Source organism: Triturus cristatus, chromosome 3_1, assembly GCF_964204655.1.
Source record: "Triturus cristatus chromosome 3_1, aTriCri1.1, whole genome shotgun sequence".
NCBI lineage: Eukaryota > Metazoa > Chordata > Amphibia > Caudata > Salamandridae > Triturus > Triturus cristatus.
Genome location: NC_140583.1, coordinates 721,937,468 through 721,962,445, shown reverse-complemented (window position 1 = coordinate 721,962,445; position 24,978 = coordinate 721,937,468). Strand labels below are relative to the sequence as shown.

The window sequence follows — 24,978 nt, the reverse complement described above, 5'->3', positions numbered from 1 at the left end:
AAAACACAAAAGTATTTGAATAAATGTGTATACGTATGAATTCAGCAATAAAAGGGCTCAAAGAAGGCAAATAACTGTGGCAAACTCATGCACACTGACATAGATTTCCGGTGCGCTGAATGACATCCATGATACATACTAACATGGAGCTACTTATGTTTAGGTTTTTGTTCTGAATGCTTGTGGGTCTCATTAATGACCACCCTTTCTTGTGTTTGTAAAGTCCCTGTGCCCTGCAACACTCACACAGATCTTCCAGCATGTTAAGTAAGACTATTTCTTACTGACCCTTTTAGCTTTAGAAACCCAAAGTTAAAATGCTAGGATGTGATATATAACAAGAATATCTTAGCATATATATCACTCATCCAAATGATCAACCCACCATTCTAGGAATAATCTTCCCCTATCCATTAATGAATAATGATATTGTCGGATGTATCTCAGAAATGAACCCTGTATATACCACAAATCCTCAGGGCATCACGGCCAAAGAGGAGCTGTCAAAACTCAATTGCCATAACTTGATTAAGGGTCCCAGGTAGGTGGTTTTGTTGTCACAACTAGAGAACAACTCGAGGGCTACTGTGTTTCCTACTGCCATGCACATGCCACATTATAAGCCACTGCTGTTTTCTTCACACTGGCTCTACATGGTGAAGACAGACAGAAAGCGAGCAGAATGTCAAATAGGGGAGCTAGAGGTGTGCCTTTATCGAAGGGGAACCAACCAACGTACCGCCTGGATTGACTGACCGCTTGACTCCCAGGTGCCTATTTGATCACCTCAGCTGACGCAGAGCTTTGTATTTCCAGGCCCTAGACTCTTCAGAAGCTCACCTCTCTTTTTTCACACAGATGTTTCATGAGAGAATGTGGAGAGAGTTGGAAGAGATGATGCCTGTGTTGAAGGGGCACTTACCCACCCATTGCCTGGATTGGGCACCTACCACCTTACCCCTGCTCACTGCCGGACTCATGTTGTGAAGCTCGCTAAGCGAGCTGCGGACGGGCCAACAAGCAAAGCTATTCAACACCTCTTTCTTCGATGCAATCATTTAACGCATCGTATCATCATTTTTAAGGATCCCATAAGTGCTATTATGTAGTCCCCTGTTAGTCTCGGCTAGCTACTGTTCCTGTGACTGTTTCCATCAGCATAAAAAAAGAAATGCACTAATTCAGATAATTTACTAGAAAAAAGTTTGGCGACAATGCTGTCTGACAAGGGTTGCATTGTTATATATGCCCACGTTGCTATAAATCAGCAACTTACTGACCTGACACATCTATCCACCCTAAACAATGTGTGGACTCTAAATACTGAGTTATTACTCGCTGAATTGTTAACTATTCTGATCATAATGTATCAAAATAGAGGCTAATGATTTGTTTATCAAATAATTTGGTAAATAGTAGACTCTCCTAATTGTTGCTTAAGATTTGATTCTGCTGTATATGTTTCCTCACATTTTCACTATGGGTATGGTTTATGCTATGTTATGGTATGCTCTGCTATGGTTGATTGTATAATGTACAACTCACCCTATGGTATGTTATGCTATCTTATGCCATGTTGTAGTTATTTGTATATTGCAGAACTCACCCAGGAGGGTTTCCTGGTGCTGAAGCAGGAGCTATTTGGGACAAGCCAGGGTCGTCGCTAGGTGCTTCACCAGGATATCAATTTCTTGGAGAGTTCCAGGACTTGAGGAGGAGGCTTTGATGGGCAGGGGAAGAAGAAGGCACGGCTGCCAGATCTGGTTATGCGTATGTAGGGGTATGTGCGAGCATGAGCAGGAGTCTGGCTGAGCGGAGGTGGTGGTTCGATTTGCAGAATTTTATGCAGTTGTTAGCGTACTTGGATCTAATGGTGTGTTAGGCTTTGTATGTGTGAGTGAGGAGTGTGAAAAGCACTTGTTTGTGGATTGGGAGTCAGTGGAGCTCTTTGAGTTTAGTGGTGATGTGATTATGGGGAGGTTGAGATTCAGACTGAGTTTTGATGGTCTGGAGTCTTCTGGTCAGTTGAATGTTAATTCCAGCATTGAGTATATTGCCGTAGTTCAGCTTGCTGGTGATGAGGTCTTAGGTGACAGTCCTGCGAGTGTTGGTGAGGAGCCATTTGAAGATCTTATTGAGCATCTTCAGTCCATGGAAGCAGGAGATGGACTATGCTTACTAGGCCAGTCATGGTCAGTTGGCTGTTGATTACTATTGCAAGGTTCGCTGCCTGGGTTGCAGGATGGGGAAAAGGTGTGACTTCGGCAGGCCACTAGGTGGAGTCCCAGATCAAAGTGTCTTTGCTTAACATTACTACTTCCACTTGGCTGTGTTGAGGTAGCTGGTTTTCATCATTCCGTCGACTTTGGTCATGGAGGTGGAGAAATTTGTCGGGTGTTTGCCGTCTTGTCAGAGTGGGAGAGTACGAGCTGGGTGTCGTCAGCATAGAATATGATATTGATTACATGGGCTCGGATAATGCTGGCGAGTGGGGTCATGTAGGCGTTGATTAGAGTGGGCTGAAGAATCCCTGTGGAACTCTGGAGCTGAGGGAGGCAGCATCTAAGTTGAAGGGATCACGGTTGACCGGCTGGGTGTGACTTGTCAAGAAGGAACAAATCCAGCAAAGTCCAGAACCTTCGATGCTCGACTCCTGCGGTTGCTGGATAAGGATGGAGTGGGAGACAGTTCTGAACCTCTGACCATGATCAACTTGATGCTGTCCATGGTGGTCATGAGGGCAGTCTCTATACTGTGGCTGGGACTAAATCCGGATTGAGGAGTGTTGAGGAGGTGAGTGTCATTGAGGAGGGTGGCTAGGTGTTTGTTTATCAACTTTTCCATTACTTTTGTCAGATAGGGTAGCAGGTACATGAGCTGGTAGTTTCTTGAGGAGTGGGAGTACTGTGCATTATTTCAGGCATCAAGGTAGGTGGTTGTGATGACTGAGTCATTCAAGATCAGAGTGAGGGCTGCATTCATATTGTCCAGTCCATTGATAAAGACATGAACGCGGGAGTCCGAGAGTTCTCCGATGTATATGGACTGCGTGTTTGTTGCAGTTTCTTGAGTGGTGATGGTGGGCCAGGTGGTCAGGCGTGCTGCAACGGTGGAAAGGCTTAGTTGTGGTTTGAAGTTTTCCCAGATGCTGGTGATCATGTTGCTCAAGAATAGGGATAGCTGGATGCAGAGTTCCTGAGAAGGGGTTACTCTGGAGGAGCTTGCTGACAGAGAGGTGAAGTATTTCACTATGGCAAAGAATTCCTTGCCGCTGTTGGTGCTGCCTACGATGTGGTCGGTGGGTGCAGAGCATTCGCTGCTCTGAATTGTTGATGGTAGTGCCTGAGGGTGGATTTGTAAGGTCTTTCTGACTTTGTCCCATCTGCGTTAAAGTTCCTTGCAGTGGTGTTTGGTGATCCTGAGCTCTTCCGTGTATCAGCGTCGTTTCAGTCTGGTTCTCGTGGCTTTGTTGGCTTTGGTAGGAGCCAGGGAATCTGCGCAGGCGGTGATCCAGGTGTTGAAGTTGGAGATGGATTTGGGGAGGTTGTTGTTGTTGTTTCGAGGCCGGTAGTGTAGGAATACCATAGGACAGGATGCTTCTGAGATCTTGTTGAAGTCCCGTTGTGAAGATTTGATGATGGTGTCTCTGTGGTGTGGGAATGGTATACTGAAGTTAATGAGTGTGTATGCGGATCAGGTGATTGGTGTGGGCTTTTCTACTGTAATTTTGCTAAAGCTGGTGAAGATGGGGTCCAGTAGGTGTCTGATGGCAAGTGTGGGGCCTTCTACTCACTGGGCGAGCCGAGGTTGGACAGGTCCTCAAGGAGGTTGGTCGTGCTGTGATCGGTCAGGTCCTCCAGGTGATAGTTGAGGTCACAGTGGAGGATGAAGGTGCTGGAGTTGAGGATCAGGGAGGTGATGAAGCCCAAGACAGCGCTGCTGAAGTTGGCACATGTTTCAGGAGGGCAGTAGACAGCGGTACTGCTCAGAGTGTAATTGGCGGTGATGAGGAGTTTGAAGGTGAAGTGTTCCATGTTTCTGGTGGTGCTTTCCAAGTTGAAGGAGCATTGGATGGATTCTTTGAAGATTTGGTATCTAGAAGTCTAAATAATGTTAGTAGCCAGATGTCTATAACACATTAACGATGGCTATATTTCCCATACTTCATTACTAGTGATTTATAATGTGTTTATTTCTATTGAATATACTTTCCTAAATATCAAACACGAGCTCTTTTTGACACTGATTGTCATATTACTCCAACTCTTATTGAATATCTCTCCATTTCTGCAAAGATGCATGCTAGTCAAAACATCTTATTGTTTGTGGTACAATTGCTAAGGAAGCGATTAACCAACCAATACCATTCTTTGGACATTTTAACCATAGTTCTTCAATTGTAAATAATCACTTAATTGCCCAAAATGATATCATCAATCAATCCAGACTGTTCATATTATTAATATTCCTGTTTCCACACCGAATCAGGGTCCCCCTACATGGATCCAGGAACAAACTTTTTAAAATGACCTGCCCTCTCATGCCATCATCAATGGCTCATCTCTTAAATAACCGGGTGCCTGTGTGTAGACCAGTCTTCTATCTATATGGTCAGCAGCATTCCTATTAAAACCTAAGTACAGAGGTAGGTTATAACAAAAGGCTACAAGGATTGAGCTTACTGACAGGTAACCATCATTCTGCCAAATGCTTAAAGAAGCAGAAAGTACACTGAATTATGAAAAATACCAGCATCAATTATGGTTCCCACAGAAGCTTATGTCTCCTAATTTGTTTCTCGCCTCGACCTCAGGCTTTTGTTTCATATAAATGTTAAACCATTTCAATTAAATTTAAGAAACAGCTTCTCACTGTAAAGTCTGTGGCAACAGTATCAATTCTTACATGGGACTGAGGCAGCGCAAAGGTGCCCACTCTACACATCAGAGAAGTCCAACAAGAATGACATGTGACATGCAATGAAAATGCACTTGCACATGATTCTATGTCACGATGATTTGTGCACACTTTGCATTTGACAAAGCTATTGCTGTAGAATTTATGGTTTCGCACATAGAATGTTTAATAATGTCGAAATACTTCTGATGTTGATCTTAAGAACTGTTTTCATTAAATTAGAGATGTGTTTTAATATAACTGATCTAGAAATAATTATTTGATGTTGATTAGTGATTGACACATAAAACCAATGTATAAATTTCATTGCAACCAAAAAATCTATGAATCATAAACATATGCTATATTAGCAATGTAACTGTTAGGGAAATCGTTCATAGCTCTCAACTATCTTTATATGTGTAGTATCCTAGCACAGGTCCAATGACAAAGGTTATTCAATGTATGCATTAATGTAAAAATGTATGTTCTTTCAAATGTAGTTCTCAGTCATACTTATTATTGTGTAATCTGATTATTCACTATATACTAATGAAATGCGAACTAAAAGTACTAAATGAGTTATATTTGTATATGTTTAAATGTGCACACGTATATTAAACATGCACCATTGATTTACTGCCTTATGTTGCCATTTACGCTAAAAACCTGTATGTCTACTTGCTGCACTTTCATAAAGCCATTGTACTGTTCTTTCTGCTAGCTCAGCATTCTTGCAGGTATTCTCATGCATTGATAGTTTAGAATAGATACATTTCTTGTTACAGCAATAGATACATAGCCTGAGAAAGGAATTTTGACGATGAACACACAAGAACTGAATTGTTAACAAAGGAATATTCAACTTTGACATGAGTTGTGAAAGATGTGTCGTTCCTATGTACAGTGTGGGATTTTTTCTCTTCTGTTGCAGTCCACAACATGCGTATACTATGGACAATGAACTGCCTATGATGATGCGACTAAGTGGGCGTTACCTGTGGATTATATGGATCATAACCTATTGACAGCCTGTTTTGGACAGGAGAACCCTTCAGATCTTTTGGGTACACTCTCTGTACCCAGAGCCCCTTCCAGACGCTTTGCTGAACCTTACTCTGTTGACTATTTGTGGATCTATTGCCGAGCCCATTCTACAGCCCCATGCAGTATTCCCTTTGAACCCTTTGCCAAGACCTTTCCCTGACTCTCCACTACAATTTGAATGATCTTTATTGAGATTTACACTTTAGTGATCCCTGTGGACTTTGTCTTATGTGTGGCTTTTTTTAGGCTGACACTTATTCCATTTCCCCTTAAGACTTTCGACTGAGCTTCTGATTTGCGAAGACTCGGTTTACTCAGTCCACTTTGCCTTGTCCCCTATTCTGAAATGGTACTCTTTGATTTCTGAGCCTCTTTTAACTAACTGAGCTATCGCTTTCCATTTGAATGTGCTTGGGATATTTAGCTTGCTAATATATAGAAAAGAGAATCTAAAATTGTTTTCTGACCATCAGATACTGATGTTGCTAGCTTGTATTGCACTTACAGAGCTTCTTGTACGTTTAATATTGAGCCAGCTAAATTTCTTTAGGAGACTTGTTCTCCCTGTTGCAATACTATATTTCTAAAGCATGGACTTAAGAGCGATCTATTTGAATTTGATTGCTAATTTGGGAAAAATACCCTTGAGCTTGGCTACCGATTCGTGGTCCACACTGCGCAGCCAAATTGGTTGCACTATTAATGCATGCATGAAGTGTGACACTCTAACAATCCTCACCCCTCAGTGCAATAAGAAAGGTCCATCAGAGGACCAAGTGTAAATGATTGAGCACTGAGACCGAAAGTAATAAATACTAAATAAAGTGTGAGCCCAGAAAACGTTGGATCAAGACTCTTCATGTTTCGCCTACCTTCCCCAAAAGCTTCTTGACATCTCTTCTTTAACATCTGCTGGTATTTTCACTAGGCTTGATCACGTAAGCCCTAAGAATTGATCGTATCCTCTTGAAGATATTTCCGCGGTCCTTGTACTGAGAGTGATTTAATATTAAAACCATCAAGGCATGCTGCGATCTATCAAGAGCTAGTATAATTTTCACCTTTATGGTCAATTGTAGTTTAATCTGATAACATGTAGATTTCTTTTGTTGTATGGAACGTGACAGTCCAGTATATTTAATCTCTCATCAGCTATTTTCTCCACCGGCAGAGTCACAATGAATGGACACCAAATCTAGACCAATGGTTGGTTATTGGTTAATCAATGACATTAAAATTAAAACACGTTCTTGGAAGATTAAATAATCTGGCACTGATCGCCACATCATGAATACTGTGCTTCCTGGCAATGGTACACTTCTTTAGGATGACTTTTAGTGGTGGCATATGCTCTGCATGGCTGTAATGTAGGGCAAATTGTTCAGGATTACAATTAACAAAATCGTTTTGCTGAGCTAAAATGTGGCTGTTTGTAATTACCTTACCGTTTACCATAAATGCCCAGCATTTCTGTGGACACATAATATTTGTTTTAAAGAAACTTGGTGATTAGACCATTTTGATATGATCGATAATATGGCATTTATTAAACACGTGACACTGAGAGATCACAACATGGGTGGTTTAGCTATTTTGTTTAACTCACATTATAAATATAACTGAGTACGGATGCATGCTGATTCCAACTATGTTATGGTGCTGAAATATATGTTACTAGATAATGATAATTACATTTATATATTGTCTGTGCTCTACAAGGTTTAAAAAATGCGGAACATTTACTTTTTGTAATGAAAATATTGAATCTATATAGTCTTTATAGCTTCTAATGTGCATATTTTTAATCCAACTAGAAGATATCTGACAGTATGACGCTTTGGCTTCTAACATATAAACATGTGGGTTAAAGAAGCAACTGCTTTATGCAGTCTTTACAGATTTATCTTGTGCATTCAACATGGCCTATCATGCCCAGACCTGCCAGCTAACAACTGTATCTCACACGATTTCGGCTCTCTTCAAAGTGACCTGGTAAGGAGCCAAAATCACACAGTGGCAGAGAAAACGAGCTGAAAACCACGGTAAACAGTGGATTACCAGCTCGTTTTCGGAGACAGTAACCAGCCGATGTCCATTAAGAGGTGTGAAAACACCCCGAGACATTGCAGACAGCCACAATGACCCTTTGGGGCAGATTTACAATCCCCTTGCATCACTTTTGCACCGCCGTGCATCACTTTTGTGACGCAGCAGCAGCGTAAAATTTGCGGCCCATTTACAACATGACGCATCTAGGGCGATGCGTCACGCTGTAAAGTCCTGAGTCACATTATGCCTGCGTCATGTATAATGTATGCAGGGGGACGTTCCCACGCAAAAAGCCATGTAGAACTGACGCAGTGAAATTTACAACATTTCACTGCGTCACTCTACGCCTTCGCTGCGTCAAAATCCCTATGCCTGCTCAGACCAGGCGTAAGGAATGACGCAAGGCTTTTTAAATGGGACTCACCTCTCTCCTGTGATGCATTGCTGGAGTTGCGTCACTTTCATGAGCTACTTTAGCAATGCGTCACTTTTGGGTCAACAGATGCGTCAGAATATCTGATGCATATGTCAATCCTTGCGCCATGGTGCGCCGTATTGTAAATACGGCACATCCATGGTGACGCAAGGGTTTTGCATTGTAGCGCAGGGAAAGTGATGCATCTCTACAGATGCGTCACTTTCTTGTAAATATGCCCCCTAGTTTTTATTCTTTGGGAGGGGTGGGGGAGGGCTTGGTGAGGGGCAGAGTGCCTCTTAGGTAGCTCTCAGTATGAAGCCCCGCCCCTCCAAAGCCCCGCCCCTTCCTCACACTGGCATTCATTTGTAAATTGACAGGTTGCCCTGTTGTGAACCAAGCCCTGCTGTGAACTAAGCTGGAGTACTAGGATATACCAATAAAACTCCTAACAACAGTTCAGGATGTGCATGAGGAAAACTGGATTAAGGTATGTTTCAACTATTATCCCTGTAAAGCTTTGCCTGAAGCAGAGTTCTGCATATCCTCCTGCGCTGTTCTCTTGTGGATATACAATATCCTATTTGTGAAGTTCACTCGTTTCCACCAAACGGGGTAGGCAAATAAATCTATTGATGCGTGCAGATGCTACTGATGGAGCAGGTAAAAAACAACATTTTGTATACCTCCTCTAATTTGCATGTAATTAATTACGTAATCATTCTAAAAATAATATACATAATATGTTTGGAGTGGAAATTATACTAATCAACCTTTGCACCTTGGTAAACGCGAAATACACGTGGGACTAAATTGCTAATTGCATGGCAGAATAATTAACTGATTAACAATGGTACGCAAACTAACCTTAGAGTGTGTTAAAAAAGTAAAATTGCATGGTTTATATTGCTTTGTGATTGTATTGTGGCTTCAAGTTATCATATGGTAAGTATTATTGCTTTAAATGTTGCTATAGCCAGGAAAATACTAATATACATTGGGATTAGTGTGGGTTTAAACATTAGAATCTGCATTTCTATATTTTAATTGCTGTTATATCTATTTTTGCTTAAGTTGACATTCGGGCCTACTAGGCCACAGTACCCAAGATGGCGTTTACTGAAGCAGATGCCACCATGTGAGCGCGATGATTTCTGCGCATGCCCAGATGGCTCTGGAGATTACAAGGTGAAATGAACTCCTGACATTGTGTTCCCTGCCAAGGACAAAATGTTGGGGACTTGACAGCAAGACAATAGATGATCGTGTGGGAACAGCGGAAAGGACAATGAATGGACCTGTCAATACGACCCTTTTTACCTTGAAAAGATACATTCGCTGCTCTCGCCTGAAAGTCAGAGGAACATTGACAAGTTGTGCCTTCCTATGCCAAGTCACCATGAAGAACCAGTTTGCACTGGGAAAAAGTGCAATGAACTATTGATAACCCCGAACTGTCCAATCAGAAAATTTTCTCTGCCCCTAAAGTTGTCATATTTTGTGTGAAGTAAGATCAGAAAGGCTATAAAAAAAACCCTCATCAGTCATTACAGGGCATTGCGTTGGGTTGCATTGAGTTGGCGTAGGTTTGTTGGTTCTCATTGGGTTTGTTGGTGTTTGGGAGAGAGATTCGCAGTGCATCCTGTATTTCTGCCTGACGGTTTGATCCCTTGGTGTGGATCAGACAGCCTGTCCAGTGAGTTTTTACCTGAAAATGCGGATAACTCCCTGTTTGATCTGAAGCTATCGTCGTCTGCCAATTGGTAATTGATTAACTGCATTTTTTGAATTCATGTCTAATTTCTAAATGTTTGATTTCTCTTTAATAAAACTAAAATTCATATTATAAGCTGTAGTTATTAAATGCAAACGTAAGGAATTTATTAATAGTAGATAAACAACATTGAAATAATAAAAACAAGTTTTTGTGATTCTTTAAATTAATCACTGAAGAGACTAAATGACTTCTTGACTTTATTTGTGTTTTAGCTGGTTCTAATTCACCATCAACCAATCCAACTAGTTGGTCCATCGACCAAACAGTGGAGTGCCTTGTTGTTAAAGTCAGGATTCTGAAAGTTGTATATCGGATGTGTATATAAAGTAATAAGCAAATTAATCCTGATATGTAATAAGGTACCCACTTTCTCCTGTGTACAGATTCGAGTGAGATTGTTTGAATGAAGACTGCGTTGGTGTTATGGGCCCCACCAATGAACGTAGGAATGAATTTGTGAATAAGAATCTGTAACATAGGAGAATATGTAAATGTTGTCCTTCGCGCTGGATCACTACTGTGAGATTAGATCTAATTCCTATTGGCCTACAAAGGAAACCAGTAGCCTGAAATTAATTTGCAGATAGGAATTGTCAAATTATTACTTTTCTAAAACAAAAATAAGGATTTTCTACACAGTGAAACTCACTATCCATTACTAACGGAGGGCAGATAATGCCAGGATGGACACATTAAACACAGGTTTATTTTGGCATATTTGATGCAATCTATAAAGAAGGTTAATGCTAGATCCACAAGGTTAGCACAGGGATCTCTAATTTCTTAACAGCCAAAGGATAGCAATAGACATTTGCCTGTAAGGGAAAAAGGAAAGGTGACCTTCAAAGTCCTGTTTGATGGTAAGGCGGTCCTTGTCTATCGTGTATCAGGTGGGGCATGTGCGGGGCCAGTCATGTTGCTAATAATTTAAATAATATTTTAACATCTGAGTTGATCATTGTTAGCAGGCGATAAGCATCTGGGCACAACCTGTCTCCCCTGGGTTTTAAAAGCATTCATATATCGCCCTCCCTCATAGTGGGAGTGGGGTAAAACCCCCTGTTTAAATGCCTCCTTGTATAATTGCAGTATGGCCTGTGCCATCGTAGCCGATTGAGCTTGGTAGAATTTGGATGGGAATCTGTCCCCCGGGGGCCTTGGCCCCAGGGAGCGCCCGCAGTGCCACTCGTATTTCCTCCTCTGATAGCTGGGCATCCAGTTCCTTCTGTCCCAACTGTGCAAAGCGCATCAGGGAAAGACCTTATAGAAATAGTATGTAGCAGTCTGGCTGGACTGCTGGGTCTGCGGTATACACTTTCTGTAAATGCTGCAGGAAAACCCCCAATATGTCAGCCCTGGTGTGTACCTATGTCCCCACCGGGGTAGGCAAGCAAGTTGTCGGGTCCGTTCCCTCTGTAGGATCCAGGCCAAGAGATGCCCTGATGTGTCCCTCTCTCTATGTAGTCGCTGTCAGTACTGGCAAAGTGTGTACTTATCCAATGTGCCCCATATGTCGCATATATGGTTGTCGGCGGTTGGGTGTGCCGGATCACCCCATTAAACACCACAAGATACAACAATCGGCTCGCATTCAACCCGTTATTCACTCCCTCGTAGGTCAAAGTGTCAAGCATGCCACATTAACACTGTAGTATTATGAAAAATAACCAAGAGTCCAGAGTCTCAATGCAGGACACCCCTCAGATGACATCAGCGGCGGGTGCCGCATCCAGTAGGGTCTTCGGAACCACATCCTCCATCAGGCACCATTGATGTCAAGACATCCGGGTACACTGGGCCCACCCCCTCCACTGTCCCTAAGTGCAGAGGGCCATCCTCGTCCAAAGTGATTCTCTGCTCCTCCATCTGGACCATACCAGCATTTTCTGCTGATTTCTTGAGCCGCTGAGTCCCTTTTCTGGGTCGGGTGCCCCACCTCCTCCTCTGGCCTCCCTGTTCGCGGGGGAGGGGGAAGGCAGATCTCCAGCCATTCTCACACCTCCTCTGATGCCTCAATGAAATGAGCCTTGCCTTGTGCTAGTACCTTCAATTTGGGCGGATACAGTAGCATGCATTGCAGTTATAAGTCCTGCCACTGTCGCTTGACTTGAAAAGATTTTACGTTGTTCCTGTATCCATTTGGTGTAGTCCAGGTATATGGTTATTTTGCTATTTTCGTAGCTAAGATTCTGACTCTCCCTTGCCGCTCGCAGGATACAGTCCTTCGCGATAATTTTGTATTTTTTCCTATGAAAGCCCGTGGCTGTGCGCCAAGGGGGGGCGGCGGCAACAGGGCCCTGTGTGCTCTCTCCACAGCAAAGAGTTCGGACAGGCCCCGGGGTATGGCTAGCCAGCCATCATGGTAGATGCGAGTCTCTAGCACTTGGACCGATATACCACCTTAATCCGGTAAATTTATCCTGTACGTGAGCCATCCGCGCTGGCAACCAGTGGGACCGGACAGCAAAGGGATCATTGAGGCCAGGCAGCCCTGAATCGTGCCTCCTCGCCCACTGCGCCTGTGGTTGTGGCGGAAAGGACAGTTGGGGCCTACGCGCATGGGCGATTGCCGACAGGGGCGGCCGCCCGCGCTTGAGTGGGGCTCCTGGGCCGGCGGAGAGCAGAGGAGTGGTAAGACAGCGGCCTTCTTGCCAGACCCCTGGGATCGTGTGCGGGGCAGCCACGATCGGCAAGCTAGAACAAGTGAGGCTCCGCTCTACGGTGTCCTACGCGTGAGCGAGTCGGACCCTGCTGCTGTGGAGCGTGGGGGACTAATGCGAGGCAAACCCGGCCCCTGAGACCCCTGTGGGGCGAGTTTGGGCTGCTGTGTACTTGCTGGGAGGCCAGTCAGCTATACGACCACCGCTGGCGACGGCCCGCCCCAGAGACCCCTGGTGAATGTCACACCATGGCGAAGTCTGCAGCGGAGGGAGGCGCGGGCGGTGTCTCGTTGCAGGGGCCGTGAACTGAGCATACGAGCGCCTGCAGTGAAAGAGGTGGAGGCGGCCGCACAGCGCTCGCCCTGGGAGCCCCCTGGCGAAACTACCCCTCCGTAGGGGAATGGTGGACGCGCCACACAAATACTGGGTCAGTGGCCTAGTGGAGGCGAGCTGGTAGCTGAGCACCCCTAAGCACCGGGCATGGGACACACGCAGGCAGTACTAATACCAGCAGAAGGTAGAGAAGTGATCTGGGGCCTATACGGGGGAGGACGCTGTGGCCTAGGCGACACTGACACGATATATACGGCCACACCGTCCTGACGGCCCCTGAGCACCGCGGAGGAGAGCGGCAGCGGCGCTGGGAAAGCGTAGGCGCTGCGGGTGGCCCCTTTTCCCATCTGAGAAGTCGCAGCGGCCTTTGGAGATAGGAGCCCATGCAACCGGCTGCCACTGGGGACAGTTATAGTGGCCACGAGGTCCTGCAGTTGAGCAAAGCTGCGCCTCAACACCCCGCTCCACACTCCTCGACGCAGCCTGTGGCCCTGACATTGTGAGGCGCTGACAGCCGCCACCTTGTTGGAAGACTAGACGCCCCACCTTACAAGTAGGCTGTCAACGTTGTGACTGCACATAAACCAGCGGGCCACAGCGCGGCCCTCGTGACCAGGCAACCACGCGAGGCACGGCCACCATTAGCAGCCCAGCCTGGCCACACACCTTCAGTGGCTTACGCCCCTGGGACAGCCAGACACCTGCACAGCCTTCTCGTCATGGCATCCCCACCCGTGTCACACCCCCGCCAGTACCTCTCAGCAAATGCCCACGGCGCAACAGCTTGTCATGGGGCAGATGCGCGCCAAGATGCAGCAGTGGACCCCACGCATGGGTAGCCTGGACTCCTCACGCATGGGAGCTGAGGAGGTGACAGAGACAACAACCACAGCCCTGGCGTCCAAAATGGACTCCGTCCTGGCAGCGGTGGAGAAAATAGGTGCGGCGCTACAGCATACCAGAACATCTCTGACCCGGATAGACAAGGTTACCTCGGATTTCACACTATTACATGGTTGACCTCTTATACAAAAATCTCACAGTTCGGGTGCGGCTGGGGCCATACATCTCCGATGCCATACCAATACGTAGAGGTACCAGGCAGGGGTACCCGCTGTCACCCCTCCTGTTCGCGTTGGCGATAGAGCCCCTGGCGGCGTCGCTGCGTGCAATGCTAGGCGATGGAATACCCCTAGGCGATGCGGTACACCAGGTGTCGTTATGTGCAGACGACCTCCTGGTCTACGTGAGAGACAAAGAGAATATACCGGCCCACTGGCCCATACACTAAGCGACTTTGCTGCCATCTCAGGACTCAGGTTGAATGCTGGCAAGTCCTGTATTTATGCATTTGGGGAGGGAAGTCAAGACCCGGGTTATACGCTGAATGCTGCGAGGGTGCAATGGAGGGAGGACACCTTCCGATACCTGGGAATCCAGATATACAGTCAACCGACTGACCTATTCGAAGGCAATCTGGGCAAAGCCTTAACTGCAATCAGATTGCAAGTCCACTTTTGGAACACGCTCCCACTAACGGTAACAGGCAGGGTAGCACTATCCAAGATGGTGATACTTCCCCGTCTCCTGTATTACTTCGCTAATCTGTCTATATATGTCCCGGCGCCCTTCTTTGCTACACTTACTAAGTTACTCAGGGATTTCCTCTGGGGGGGCGCTCGTCACAGAATGGCACTAGCAAAACTATATCTGCCCACTGACCAGGGGGGTCTCACTGCGCCTTGTTTTGAGCACTATTATTTAGCTGCTCAACTGCAGTGGATAGCCCACTGGCTTGCAGATAGGGGTCGTGATGACACTGCAACCACACTACCTCCTCATTCCCTGGAGCAAATAACCAGACTTTTTCATCCAGCCACTAAAGCCGCAACACCAGCGCCGCTCCTCCTAGCGGCGGTGTACAAATGCTACCATCGAAGTCTTTATCTTACCAGAGCGCTGGTCCCATCTGCGCCGACTATGCCATTGGAGGGTTACCCTAGTGGGTCTGGGGTACTCACATCTCTGGCACTCGCATAATGGCGAGAAGCAGATATACAGACTCTGGGAGATCTGTACCGGGATGGCACGCTCATACCATATGAATCCTTAGTTGAGGAAGTGGGACTGCCACCGGGGCAATTCCTGCGACACCGTTCTCTGATTGCAACACTAACAGCTAGATGGGGGGACATGACCACGGAGCTGAGCCAACACCTCACTATTCAATACCTCCACGTTATGGGGAGAGGAAGACACTTGGTCCGCTGGTTCGCGGTGTCACTCCGTACACATGCAGCGATAAGTCTGGAACCATTCCGCCGCAAATGGAAATTGGATCGAGGGCGCCAGTTGGAGGACAGGGAATAGGAAAAGATAATAAAGAGCCCAGTGCGTATACCTAGGAACATGAGGTTCAGGCAGATACAACTGTTTATAGTCCACAGAGCATACCTTACACCCAAAGCGATCAACAGGTATTTCCACCGCGCAGACGTAGCATGCCCTTGTTGTACTGAACCAGGGGCTGGACTGATACACATGTTGTGGAGCTGTCACAGACTGCGTGCATATTGGCACGCAGTCAGTGGGCTCTTACGCGCATGCACAGGCCGCAACATGCCCTTTGAGTGGCCTGTTTACTTATTGCACCAATTCCATAGAACCCCGACTACAAAAGTAACACCTCGGTTTCTTGACTTGGGTTTGGTGGTTGCTAAGCGGCTTCTAACTAAGCGGTGGAAGGCACGGGACCCGCCGCATATACAGGGGTGGAGGTACTCGATCCTAGCATGGGTCAAAGCAGAGGGAATCGCCATCCTGCAGGAAGAAACGGTGGGGCTACGGAAGGAGCCCATAGCGGCCCAGTGGGAGGGTCTACTCCAGGCCCTGCGGCAGACAGAGGAGGACAGCCCTGGGGGACAGTCCGAGAGCGGGGATGGCGAGCCAGTGCTGGGGGACAGGTGTCCCGCCCGTAGGCAGCCATAACACCATGCGCATGCACACATATTACTCGACACCCAGGGAAGACACAGCCGCAGCCCGCGAGTAGGGGTGACTGTCAGGCTGATGACACGAGGTGGGACGTTGGGGGGCGGTGGTGGGGGGATAGGGGCAATGTGAGAGATAATTATGCTGAGACCGGTCTATGCTGCTGTTGTTGGCTTGGTTTTGTTTGCTTTTGATCATAACATGTGTTCTTAAGTCCACATTGAAGAATCTGGAAGGACTTGGTACAACGTATTAATGGAACTAAGCATTAGTTGCATTGTAACTTCTACCCTTGATGAATAAGACGAGCTGGTGGGGTTACACTCGCCTCTCACCTAATGATGTCAGAGACATACATGTTATGTTTAAAACCCACTTAACCATGTTGTCTCCTGAATGTTGGTGGATGGTTCAATGTGTAGATGGCATTTATTACAGTCCGTTGCCTTCAGGAATATGTACGATTAAAATCAATGAAAACAGATTTAAACAAAAACAAAAAAAAGAGTTTGGACAGGCCCCGCGGACATGAGTGTGTATACTTTGTTCCAGGAGCTGTTCTGCCGATCCCTCCTCCACGCGTTCCAGGAACCCCAAGACCCTGATATTGCTGCGCTGAGCGCGACCTTCCACATCTTTGGCCAAGCATTCCAGGGCCCTCGTGGCTGTGGTCAGCTGGGCCACCTGCTGCTTAAGCGACGTGACCTCCCCTTTCAGCACTACAATGTCACCCTTGTCCGTGAACACTTTGCCTGCCACTTTGCGTAGGTATGCCCTCAGGAAGTTCAAGTCGATCGACACTGTCTCGATTTGATTTTTCAGTGCCTTCCAAGATCCCTGTATGGCTGCTACTAGCTCCCTATGAGAGGGTTCTTCTCTCTCGCCATCCTCTCTCCCATCACCACTGCCTTTTTGCTTCGTGGTGTTGGGTGGCGTGGTGTGGTCTACTGTGTGATCGTGTTGGCCCCTGTGGAGTGTGCTACTTCATCTTGGCCCATCACGTAGGTGCCGAGGGTCCCCCTCACAATGTGCTCTCACGACTGCGTGGTCAGGATTGGTGTAATCCCCAGTTGGGGCTCTTTGGGCACCCCCAGCCCTAGTCTCACGTGTACAGGGAGTCGCTACTTGACCTGACCACCCATGCTGTCACAAAGTCTCACACCAAGGCCCTACACTCTTGTTTGGGCAGCGGTGGGACTCGTCCTGCACCAATTCTACTTTTGCCAGGGGCTGGGTCATCTTCTGGCAATCCTCGCAAGCTGAAGTTGGTCAGGCTGAAGGCCCATCCGCAGCGTTGTCTGGGCGGCTATCCCACCACCTCAGTAATGCTGCTGGTACCCTTTCACTCCTGTTCGACCTTTGTCACAGGACGTGTGCTGTGGTTCCCAGGCTGTCACCTATCTCTATCCACCACGTTCCCTTTGCAGGCAGAAGGGGCCCCTACCCCGGCCACCAACACTTGTGCTGTCTCTCAGGCCCACCAGGTCCCTGGTAACTTTCCAGTTGTTAGATTTGCCTGGGGCCTCCGGGACGTTTCAACAAAGTGGAGCCGGGCCCGACCACACCAGCGCCGGCTGTCAGCTATCAGAAGGACACCAGCCAGGGCTCCCAGCCATGCAAGTCAGGGTGCCATACAATGTGTACTCTGCGCACCACTGACCACGATCTCAAGTACAGGCCCAGACAGGGAGCCAGACGGGCAGAGTTCCATGCATCTCCGGTCGCCCCTACCACTCCTCCCTGCCCTGTACCTGGCACTCTCCTTTGGCTGATTCTGGCATCACTCCTTTTCTGGACTAATCCACCAGCTCAAGGAACCCCGGGCCACCACACAATGACAGCCCGCCTCCTCGGACACCTCCAGCGAGGTCCAGGTCCCAGCCACTCCGCCCAGGACCGTGGAAACTCCGACAAAGTCGCCCTCTGACTTCAGTTATGCGGCCCGAGCCATATGCCATTGCCCCAAGGGGGAGAAGAAAGTCCGGTAACAGCAAGCAGTGGCGCCGGAAGCCAACCCCCACTGTGTGGCCAGAGCTCCTCGTCTTCGTGGCCACCACTTTGGCTCAGGCCATGCCCATGAATCGCACCCCAGGGATCCCTGCCTCCACTCATCGCCTCCTGCCCGGTCCTTATACCACCGGGGCCGCCGCCGTTCAATCACTGAACAGTGTCGCTACTCTACAGGACAAACAGCCGAGTCCAACCGCAAGCCACCTCCATCTCTGCCCAGATACCAGAGCGGCCCAAAGCGCGCTCGTAGACAGTCCTGCTCTCTGGCAGCCAGTGAGCATCAGGAGGCCCTCACAAGTGCAGCTCAGGGTCCGTGCACTGTAATCATTATTTCAAGCTGGTTATAGGAGCTAATATGCAGGATTTAGGCAGGCTTACTGGGCAGTCCGGCCAGGAGCTCAGAGGCTCATGTCCTGACTGCCAAGTTGCTTGGCCACGCCCCCCAAACTGGGAAACTTTGACCCACAATTTCAGCTAATAGCACTCTTAAATGCCATTAATGATGTGGATTCTACAGTGACCAACGCAGTTTTCAAAAATAAACCCACATTCCAAACCCTCACAAACTCCTTTCCAGCAGAGATCAAAGCTTTTAAATGTGCGATCAATATCTATGCAACAAAAGCACATATTTCACAACCTCTCCAGGTTTGAACAAGAAGCACTCATCTCTTCACGAAACAACCCAGACCTGGAAATAAAACCAGCAGAAAAGAAGAGGCTATTTTGATTGTCACTCAAGGCATGTATAAGTGTCTGAGACTTCTATCTGAGGGAACACACTGTGAGATTTTAAATGAGGACCCAGCACTTAGGGAACAAGGTATCAAACACCATGGGAGATGAAGCCGAAACAAAGGGTTGGATTACAAAACCAAAGGTGGATATTTTAGTTGCAAAAAATCCTAGCATTCTCTATTTCTATACTTTTCAAAAGTTTCATAAACAACAATCATCTCTTCTGGGTAGACCAATTGTTTACGGCATTAAATCCATCTTGTACCTCTATCCGAATTCTGTGATTGGGTCCTTCATAACCTGGTCAGTAAAATGCCTCCTTATCTTAAGGACACCAAAGAAGACCTTAGACTATTATAAAATCTCAACTTTGACCCAGAGGCAGATATTTTGCTTAGTCTTGACACTGAGGCTTTTTATACGAGTATTCCTCAGAAAAACACTTCTAGTGGTTGATTGAACTGGTACTCACAAACACCGAGTAAAACTACATTACCTCTATACAATTTGTGGTAGAATGTGCCAGATCAGCTCCAATGGCAAATTTCACAGAATTCTTTTTTTTTCTTTAGATTTTTAGCATATAAACATGTACACACAATATGCCACCAGTTACCTCATGTAGGTAAACCTATCGCATTAATGCGACATCATCAGTGATTTCAAACAATCCGTGCAGCCTCATCATCACTCAACAGTATCCCTCCATTTCGGACCATACATTAGGCCATGCCAGGATTTGCCAACAAATAAGCTGTAAGTGGGCCCCAAATGTCTCACGGATGGATGGCACCGACAGTTCCTTGGCAAAATGTTCTAATTGTTCCTTACAATATATCAAGTAGCCATTACTTGGGCTTAGGTACAGATCTTTGTCTCCAGTGCATGGCCACTCACCGTTTCGCTAGGAGCAGTGCCACTGCCACAGATTTCCAAGTTGTTGGTTGTGACCTTTTGATTAGGCCAAGTAAACACATCTGGGGGGAGCAGTCCACTGGTTCCAGTGCCATGTTTGACAAGTCTTTCACCACCTGTACCCAGTACTGCTGGACAGGGGCGCACAGCCAGGCTAAGTGTATAAAGTCCACCTTGGATGCTCCATAATGTGTGCAGTTTCTCATAAACCATACCCAAACAGTCTGGCAGGAGTGTATTACGTTTGCTGTAAATATTTAAAATGAATAATTCGCAATTTGGCGTGAGAATCCCTGTCAGAGTGCAACAGAAACCCCGATCCTCCAATGCCAGTTGCTTGTCAAAGGAGTTATGTCATCTACCTAATGCTGGGTTCTGGGCTAGCAGTTTGTCCCCTTGGGTCGCAACATATAATCGCGTAAATAGGTTACTGCGTAGGGCATGCAAGCAGAATTTGGTGCGCTCCAAGCACGGGTGGTTCTACTGGCAAAGAGGGATATAGCTCCCTCATGGCAGCCCTGAGGCGGTAGTTTGTGAATGTCAATAGTGGTGTCTGGTGTTGCATGTATGATAGGTCCACTTAAATAAGAAATTGCCCTTCCAGATGTGCATCCCCCATCATGCTTAACACCGCCTTTTGGAACAAATCAAGCGTGCCAGTCTAATGGGTGACCGACATGGCTGGGTGAAATTTCAGGGGCATACAGAGGTAGTTTGTTGACTCACGCGCCAAGCGTCCTCCAGGCTGTTGTGGTGTAGTAGACAGTATTAATTTCTGTTCTAGCCACATCTGTATGTTTGCGTGGCAGTATAGCATTGAGTGAAATGGGGTGAACGTCACCAGCCTTAACTGCCAACTGTGGAGTTTATGCAAGAGGGTAATACCAATACGTGAATTGCGCCTGGGCACACAAGTAATATAAATGTACGTCTGGTGCTCCAAATTCCCCTTTTGCATAAGGGAGTGTCATTATATCCCAGCTGATCATAGGCTGTTTACCCACCATGCCGGTGTTACCATTTGCAAGCAAATGGTTTTGAAGAAGTGTTGTGGCAGCACTCTAATGTTAGTAAAAAGGAAGCGAAATCTGGGGAGCACTATCATTTTCATGACCGCTACCCAGTCTGTTAACGACAACTGCAATCTGGACTATCGGGCCACCTGTTCTTCGAATTTTGTCACCGCTCTTCCACTTCCATAATTTTCACGAACCACCAGGTCTGGGTCTTGATGGATCCAGATCCCCAAATATTTAACAGAATCTCTGCTCCATTCCAGAGGATATTCCAGTGAGTGAGTCTGTGTGGTTGGAATCGTGCGAGCACAACTGATTTAGACCAGTTAATACCGAGGCCAGAGTGACATTTACACCAGATACATTCACAGAGGATCAGTGCTAGATGTAATGTGGGGTTGCAAGCGTAGAGTACCATATCGTCTGTGTAGAGGGAAATACATATTGGCTGCTGCCGGAAGTGCAATGCAGATTTCATGTGCAGCTGTCGGAGCACACATGCCAGGAGTTCAATCGCAAGGGAAAACAGAATTGGGGACAGGGGGCAGCCCTCTCAAGTTCCTCTATATATAGGCAATCTCTCTGATGACGTGCCATGCTCTTAATTGTATGAATAATGTATCAACAGTAATAATCATTTCTCACCCTTATCATTTCAGGTCAGCCTCTAGGTTTTTAAGGTATATCATAACTTGATCCTGAGTGTTTGGACTCCACATTAATCAATGAATTGGGGCCAAACACAGTGTAGATTAGATTGATTTGGTCCCGACAAATTGTCCTTAGATCTGTACTGACTCTATGATGGCAAGAAACATGTCAACCTTTTAACCACTAGATTTTTCTGCTGCAGGGATCATTGTCTCCATTGGTGGCAAGCACGTTTTTAACTGGACAAGCATACTGCCAAATAAAACCCCTATTTAGAGATTTGCCTAGTCTATTTTAAGTCACTTTTCACCACTCATCACTACATTCCCTACAATCTACACCCTGCGCCCTACATATGCACTTCACTGATGACATTGGGACAAAATATCTCCCCCAAAGAGCCCCATTGGGGGTGCCCGTCTGGCATTGCAGCGCCAGCCGGACATGGAACCTACCCGATTATGAAGCATGACACCTTTCTGGGTGTGTGAGGGCCCTAGTTCCAACAAGGAACTATTCCCCAACCTGTGGATTTCACAGTTCTGACCTGAGATTCCCCCTTCCCACTTAGTAACTGTATACCAGTAACTGTTACAGTTTAGTGTCTTTAGCACACTGTTAACAATGTGTCTCGACAGGTGTCATGAAGGTGATGCCCACTAATATAGTTGGTCGTTTTAGAATCTGCATGTAGTGGGCAACCAAGGCAGGAACCAACTTTAGTGTAAGTTGCTCTTGTGTGTTTGTTCAAGTGTCTTTTGTGTCCTTCAGTATTTTATAGTTGCTACCAGTATCTAGTTTTGCAGCAAGGTCAATGACATGAACACTGTCACAGGGGTCCGGTTAACGGTGCCGGGCTGCAGCAGCAGCTGCCTTCTCTGTAATTGTGCAGCAGATGCCATACTCATCAGTCACTTTTTTTATGTTTATACGTATCGCTCTTACTTAGCGGCATACAGCGAGGGCCCTCGGCAGTCCACTGGCGTACATTGGCTTCTTGTCGAATATGCCGCACAGCACTGCCACATATCATGTGTAGGGCCATCCTACTTGCGTTCATTGGTGTAATTGCTCCCATCCGCCAGCTGTTGCTATGCGCACATGCTTAGCTTTGTACTTATTCTCAGGGCAATTAATGGTGAAGGCAGAGTGTCTCCGCTCACTGCAGCTCTTCATCTTTATTTCGCCGCCGACCGCACAGGCCCAGCTAACACCACACTCCAGCAGACAGCAACACATCAGGGCTGTTCCGGTACTCCCCTTCACAGCGGCTCCGCCAGCAGAGTCCCCAACAGCACAGGCAGCTTCTGAAGCACGGACAGGTACCACTGCTAGTCATGTATCTGACAATTTTGATCTCTGCAGCCTCACATGCGGCGTTGCAGTCGTGCATTAAACTTCGCCTGCCACTGTGTTACAGAGTAGGCTGACCAACTGACATGGGTGCAAATCCAGGGTGGTGTGTGTAAAAATTCAGGACAAAGGGTCAAACTTCAGTACAAAAATTCAGGACAGAAGGTCAGAATTCAGGACAAATATTTGGGACAAAAGGAATGTTTGACAGACATATCAGAGGAGGTCGCGCAATATTACATAAGTAAATAGACAACCAACACAAGTACAAGTCAGAATAAATGTATATTAGGTTGAGACAACCTTGCTCTGCATCTTTTGTGTGCACAAGTAAAACTTAAACACCTGCGTTTCCATATTAAAAAATAAAGAAAGAAAAAGTTCAAAGCTGAAGGCTTCTCAGAACTTACATGCCCTCTCTCCCCCATTAAAAACAAGCATTTGCAATGGAATTGGTCTTGCCTTTGGGACCTTATATGTATTTAGCTATGCAAACCACATTAGCATGAGTGCTGAAACCTCCCCTGTTCTTTAACATAGAGGGAAAATAAGCACCAAACTGTGTGACACGCCAAGTATGGGAACACATGGAGAGAAATATTGCCTTTCAGTGAGAAATGGTATAGTCCAAAACTCTGTTTTTATTATACAATCAGGGCCTTCGGTGGTAATTTCACTGAAAATACAAGATTTAAAAAAAAATATTATTGTCTACAGGTGCTCATGGAAGACAATTTCTATGGACTGGAATCTAGAGGATGCTAAAGTGATTCTGCTATTTTACTGACCTCTGCTGGTTGTTTTATATCAAGAAAGTTAAATAGAGGCAGTTGCCATGAAAATTTTTTAAAAAGAAAGTCCCAAAGCAGAAAGCTATTCTGGTATTTTACTGACCTCTGCTGGTCGTTTTCTATTAAGACATTAAAATAGAGGAAGTTGAACAGAAAAAAAAGTCCCTATGCGGAAGCAGACAAGTCCTAGGGCTGATCTCCAGAGCTCACAAAATACATACACATATAAGTATATACTAAAGTATATACAAGAGGTCTTGAATGCTCGACCTAAAAACACCTGATCCGATCAATCATCCCAAGGGGATTGGGGGGCGGGGGGGGCAGGGTAAACATGAAAATAATAACAGCACAAATGCAGAAACTTTGCACTATTGGAGCAAAATAAATAAATAATAAAGGACAATTGTGCTTGAACCATTGTCGCTGCTTGTGTGACCGTGTGACAGTGTAAGAGGCTAACAGTGGATGCACCTGGGTAACACTGTATTGTAATTGCATTTATATAGCGTTTACTATCCCTGACGATGCATCGAAGCGCTTTTTCGGCAGGCAGCATGCTACTCCGGATCCCATAAAAAAATTAGTGGTGAATTAGTATAGTGAAATATGAAAGTAATTTGAGTGATGGATATGTTAGTCAGTTATTTGGATTGTGAAGGGTAGTGGAGGAATAGAAGAGGGAAAAGGGTTGGCATTTATATAGTGCTTGCTACCCCTGATGGGGTGCTGAAGCACTTTTTCAGTGGGTAGCACTCAATGGAGTGCAAAAGAAAGTAAAAGACACAGCAGAAAGAGAGGGACAAACATGTAAAACAAGCACACATGGAGGAGAGAAGAAATAACACATGCACTCCAACAGAGTGTTAAAAGATAAGAAAAGTAGCTTCCTGATTGTCAGTAATGGAAGGATATAACTCATCCAACCAGAAACACTGTACAAACCTATGCTCCAGGGGAAGGACAAGCACCATAAAAGGAATGAAAGAAATTGAGTAAGAAGCAAGGAAAAAAGCTTGATAAACAAGCCTACCAATATTAAGCAATGGGCTGACCTGAAGCCGACTCTTAAGTTTTGAACACAAGTTTGAACACAAGTCTTTTGGTAAAAGACAGGTAAAGCAGTCTGCACTAGTGGCCTAATCAGTCTTTTTCTGGAGAGAGGCAGGTGTAGCTGCCCATTTTCTTCAGATTGTGACTGTCAGCCAGTCCTGTTTTTCGGCCAGCAGAGAAGCATGCTGGGACACGTAGTTAATTTTCCTGAGCCTTGGTGTGGGTCTTTAAGTTTCATGAGAGGAGGCCAGTTGACTAACAGACCAGTGTTTGTTCATTGGAT

The 24,978-nt window shown here is 46.2% G+C and overlaps 1 protein-coding gene across 1 annotated transcript in view; it reads right to left on the bottom strand.

Annotated features, from left to right (window-relative positions):
• The window catches only part of LOC146860857 (malignant fibrous histiocytoma-amplified sequence 1 homolog), a 106,491-nt gene that overhangs the window by 49,646 nt on the left and 31,867 nt on the right, over nucleotides 1-24,978 (bottom strand). The gene's annotated exons all lie outside the window — the stretch shown is intronic.